The sequence below is a fragment of the Notolepis coatsorum genome (genome assembly GCF_963971535.1).
Source record: "Notolepis coatsorum genome assembly, chromosome: 2".
NCBI lineage: Eukaryota > Metazoa > Chordata > Actinopteri > Aulopiformes > Paralepididae > Notolepis > Notolepis coatsorum.
This window is the reverse complement of record NC_140166.1, coordinates 208312393-208318532: the sequence shown is the minus strand read 5'-3', so window position 1 is coordinate 208318532 and position 6140 is coordinate 208312393.

The window sequence follows — 6140 nt, the reverse complement described above, 5'->3', positions numbered from 1 at the left end:
GACATATTTAAATATCTCCGAAAATAATTCCCTCACGACCTGTGGTTTGCTGATGAGAATGGCTTGGTGCTTAGCAAGAAGCATGCAACTGCAGAGCCTCAGAGCTCACAGTTGTGCCTGCACAGTGCAATACTCCAATTCAGCCATTGGAAATTCAGCCACTGGGTGGGTGGCGCTGCTGAGCGGTCCCCAGACCGGACCTGAGAGTGCCGCTGGCTCTGCGGCTCTGCAGTTGCGTACTATTGCATACTATACGATTGTCATTGGTTTCAGCGATCACGCAACGTTGAACCCCACGATAATGTTGCCGTCTCTCTCTGCCAAATTTCTCAGTTCTTTGCTTGATATAATTAATACAAATGTCTAGTTTAGTTTAGTTTCTTTAATAGTTGTCATACAGAAGTACAGAATACTTTTATACAAAATGCTTCTTTCTGTTACGCTCCAATAATGTAAACAAAATTTATAAAAAAAATAAACAGTTAAACAGTAACTTTTCACTGTTCTTAATTTTCCCCTGAGGACAGAAGTTTGTATATTCAATCAAAATAAACTAGTGGGCACGGCTCAAAAAAGTGCTGAAAAAATACGCACAGGGCAACTGGCGGTCAAGGTTGTTTGGAACCTGGAAAGAGGAGTTCAAAAATATCATTCACCTCTTCGAAATAATCGAGGTTCTTCCACTGGCAACAGCCAAAGTGAAGGGATCTTTTTCCCTCATGAACCGGGTTAAAAATGACTGGCGAAACAGGCTGGAGACATCCACACTATACCATTTGATGGTCATTTACCTTGAGGGCCCACCTGAGGGGGAGATGAACTTGGAGCCTGCCATTGCGAAGTGGTTCAAGGCAGGAGATAGGGCGAGGAGGCCCAACATTAACCCCCTTCCCTCTGGCAGAAGACTCCAAAGTCTCAGGTGCAGGACATCCCGTTTTAAAAACAGTACATATCCCGAGGCTGTCCGTCACCTAAACTCAAGTACAAATGTACAGGCACTTTGCAACAACAAGGGCTAGCACCAGCCAACATGCACTTTAAGGCAATATGCACTTTAAACTGGAACAACTGAGCAATTTATTTTAGGTACTGTAGCATTTTTTCTTTTTAATTGTTTGTGTAAAACTTTTCATTGTGGGGATTGTATTCTTGTGTTTTTTATATTGTATGTTTTTAACATTGTCTGTACTGTATGTGGCACCAAGACAAATCCCAATCAACCGTGTTGAAATGGCAATAAAGTTTCTATCTTATGGCCCCCAAGATGCCTCATGCTCTTGATTTGATTTGATTTGATTTGATTTATTAATTATTTAAGGCTGTTACCTCTATGTTGTTCAGGCTGTTACCTCTCTGTTGTTCAGGCTGTTACATCTGTTTAATTTAATTTAACCAAATCTTTAAATTTCAGATTTGGACTTTTAACAAAAACAATTGGTATGATCTCTATAATCAGCAAGCATGATGTACAACCCTTATAGCTATTTTTTTTGCAGTATGCTTATCTTTTGTAGGTTGGTTTTATATGTATTCACAATATGAGCTGTGTTGTGAATGTGAATAAAATAATAAAATTAAGTTAACTGTTTGAGGTCATTAATTGAGTTGTATTTTTTAAATGATAAGGATGTTTAATAACCGTTTTCATCATAAAAATGCAGTGCCCCCGAAATAAAAAAAAAAGCCCCCGAAAATCAATTAAGGTGGGCAAAAAAAGCCCTTGAAAAAATATGTTAATTTCTAACCCTGGTACCAAAGCACCTCAAAGGCGCTAAAAACTAAATTACAAACATCTCAAAACAAACTGGTCAGACTACTGCTTGACCTTACTCCTAGAACCCACCTCACCCCTGCCCACTTTGACAACCTAGGATGGCTTAGAGTAGACGACAGAGTACAGAAACTTGCAATGGGCCTGGTCTACAAGATACACTACACGACCAAGGTACCCATGTACATGTCAAAATACTTCCCAAAGGTCAGTGAATACCACGATCACAACACCAGAGGGAGCTCCACAAATCATGTTAAACCCAGATTCGGCTCAAACAAGGGACTAAACACGTTTTTCAATTATGCCACATCAATGTGGAACGCCCTACCCAAAGCTGTAAAGGAATGTGAATCACTAGTTCTACATACCTGTGTGATGGTGCCAGGGAACAACTCTGTATCACTCCACAAGGACCCACTTTCCCACTTCCAAAACAGGTCCTGAATCTGCATTCTCCTTATCTGACTCCACATTCGCTCCTATGAAGGAGCACTCTTTTGGGAGAAAGCATCTGCATGCACTGCCACAAAAGCAGGATACGTTCCGGGTCTGGATTACCCCTGGTTTTGTAGATGTCAGCTATAAGCAGAAATTAAATAATAAATGTATTAAAAAAAGCATATGAATCAATCAAGTTAAGCCAATTTATGACAATTAATTAATTAATTAAAACACTAACAGGAGCACTCATTTAAGGGTACTACGACTATGCTTGCACCTCATGGTACCAAAGCACCTCAAAAGACACTAAAAACAAGATTACAAACATCACAAAACAAACTGGTCAGACTACTGCTTGACCTTACTCCAAGAAGTTAAGAACCCACTTCACCCCTGCCCATTTTGACAAACTAGGATGGGTTAGAGTAGACGACAGAGTACAGCAACTTGCAATGGGCCTGGTCTACAAGATACACTACACCACTAAGGTACCCATGTACATGTCAAAATACTTCCCAAAGGTCAGTGAATACCACAACGACAACACCAGAGGGAGTTCCACAAATCATGTTCAACCCAGATTCAACACAAACAAGGGTCTAAACACGTTTCGCAATTATGCCACATCAATGTGGAACGCCCTACCCACAGCCGTAAACATTTTTTAATCCCTACCCACCTTCAAAACCGCTCTCAAAGAGCACCTGCAGGAGGCTGCTATTCGAAACTGGCCCCCGTAAATGTCCAAACCCAAACCCGCCCTGACCGACCTGTAGGAGTCGCTGTTTACAATGACCAGACTTCTGCCAATTGAGTCAGTATGACGGCCGGCCCAAGCCGGAGGCAACGCTGACAGCCGGATTCGATACCGGTGTCTCTTGCGTTGGTGACGAGCGCAATGTCCGCTGCGCCACCCAGCCGCCCGGTGCTGGTCCTTTTTTGTTTTTTTCTTGTAGCCTTCTAAGCTGCTTCATTAGGTTAGAGTATTTTCGGGACTGGATTTCCAGTTGATCTTTCGTCGCCCTCAGTGAGGTTATGGTTGCCTTCCTTTTTCTTCCTGCTTTGGGGTTGGAGGTCTGCTCTGGTGTTGGGCAGTTCAAAGGTGGCTCGGGAGGGCTTGGTACTACCTGGACATCTTGCATCCTCCTTTTTCTTCCTGCTTTGGGGTTGGAGGTCTGCTCTGGTGTTGGGCAGTTCAAAGGTGGTTCGGGAGGGCTTGGTACTACCTGGACATCTTGCATCCTCCTTTTTCTTCTTGCTTTGGGGGTGGACGTCTGCTCTGGTGTTGGGCAGTTTGATGGCAGTTCTGGGGGGCTTGGTGGTACCGGTAGGCCTACATCTTGCTCCGGTACCTGTGTGGCATCTGGCTCATTGATGGAGGGAGGGGTCAAATCCAAGATGGCATTCAGTGTTTTTAGCATAATTTTTTCCTTTCGTTTTTGATATCTAGAAATGGAAAAGAAGCATGCCATAAAATTAGGAAAAACGTATATGGACAGACCCTACACTATGCACTGGATGGCTTATGTACTGTGTGTGTGTGTTACAGTAGGACCTGACTTTCTTAGAGTGTGTGTGTATATGTGTGTCCTACAGTAGGGTTCTCCCTGTGTGTGTGTGTGTGTGTGTGTGTGTGTGTGTGTGTGTGTGTGTGTGTGTGTGTGTGTGTGTGTGTGTGTGTGTGTGTGTGCATGTGTGTGTGTGTGTGTGTGTGTGTGTGTGTGTGTGTGTGTGTGTGTGTGTGTGTGTGCGCGTGCGCGTGCGCGTGTGTGTGTGTCCTACAGTAGGGACTGAATGGCTTACAAAGTGTGAGTGTGTACACATCCTCTAGTAAGGGCCAGAAAGCTGGACATCCTATCAACTAAATGGCTTGTATGAGGCTCCCTGTAAACTAGCATGTTTGCTAATGACTGTCTGTACCATTCCCAACCCCCCTAACCTCTCTCTCTCCTTCCTTCTGTACTCCTCCAGCAGGTCGGGGTTGTTGTAAACCTTTTCTCTGAATTTTGCTAGCCTAGCCTTTGCTAACGCTTTCTTTTTCTCAGTGGCTGACTGTCTGCAATGAAACAGGAAAGTTAGTAAATTACATCAAAATGAACTGTTAACTGTTAATAAAACTTTCATTCAATCAATCAATCTGCACGGTGATTGATTGAATGAAATTTGTATTAACAGATTGCAGAATGGGTACAATACAGTACGGCTCAATACACACAATTGTTAAGGGGATGCAGACCTGAGAAAGACTTTCGTCTTGTTTACATCAGGGTCCCCCATTTTCAATTCATAATGAATTGTAAGTAAGGGTGCAACTTGCTCTGTGCAATCCATTCTTTGTGGATCTAGCCCTCAGGCTCATTGTACAAGAAAGAGCAAATGAATAACATGTGAAGGGAATGTTAAGTGTGTGTGGCGACACCAGCAGCTGGCCAACAGGCAGCTTCACATAACTGCTGGACTGACCCACTCCCTCCTGGCCGAGGGTCTCATTCTGAGAGGGGATGCAGGCGGAGTGCACTGAAGGTGAGTGTTGTGTTGTTGCTGCTTTGAAAATGTTCCCCTGAATTCACCTACATTCACCTGAATGTATACGTTTCCATTTGATTATATTGTATGTAGGATATTTCAATTGATAGGATGATATTGTGATATTTCAATTGATATGATGATATTGTATGCAGGATAATATATACATTTGTGAATTAGTGCATTTGCTCTATTTCATTTTATTTCATGATTCATTCAATCATTTGGTTTAATGACTCAGTTGGTAAAAAAAAAAAGTGTTCATTGACCTCTTAAGCATAGAAGTAAGTATTATTATTATTGTTACAATGTTAAGATAAATTCCTCTTTTGTTTTAAGTCTCAGATTGCCACACTGCGATTTGTTAACTTATTGAATTTGTTATCACTATAATAGAACCAAGATAATAAACAAATAAAATGACATCTGTCACTGTGTGCCAACCGTGTTGTAACTAATAATAATAATAATAATAATAATAATAATAATAATAATAATAACTTGTATAGCACCTTACTAGAATTGCAGCTCAAAGTGCTTCACAGCAGTAAAACGCTGCAATAGCACAAAATTGGCAGATCAAGAGCAATGCCTAAAGTACAGACATAAAACTAGGCATAAAATAAGCATACAATTTGCATAAAATGTACAGAAGCAAAATAGACAGAGTTAAGATAAGGCATAGAACATTAAATCACATAATATTTCATATTAGGATGGATCTAACATCGTAATAGGCCTCTTTGTTTACGTTTTGACTAATGGAATGTGATGAAAACTGATGTGATAGCATAATATAGTACCAATAATATATATAAATATATATATGTGTGTGTAATAATAATGTAATAAAAAATAGGGAAAACAAGTCCGGACACGCACTCAATTCTTTCAAATTTCAAATCGTATTGGCAGCAGCCTGAAATCATGACGTGAGTGCCCGGACTTGTTTCCCTATTTTTTATGTATAGTATAGTATCAGAGGTTACAGCACCCAGTGTCAAGCTAAGTCAGGTGAGCGTGTTCTACTATTTTTTTTCAATAATAATGTCATGTCAGTACTAAATACCTGTATGTCATGTATGTCCCTATGCCATAAATGTCATGATGTATGTTGTGTATGTCATAACCCCACCCCACCCACCCCACCTACCCAACCTCCTCCAATGTACAGTTTCTACGTCAAATGTATATACACTCTTTTTCTGGACACTTTTTGTATCACAAACAGTACTGTATTTGCAAATCTGGTATGTCATAAATGTATAGATAGCAGTACTGTCTATCTGTATGTTGTGTATGTCATTATGTCCTGATGAATTGAAAATGGGGGACCCTGATGTAAACAAGACGAAAGTCTTTCTCTGGTCTGCATCCCCTTAACAATTGTATGTATTGG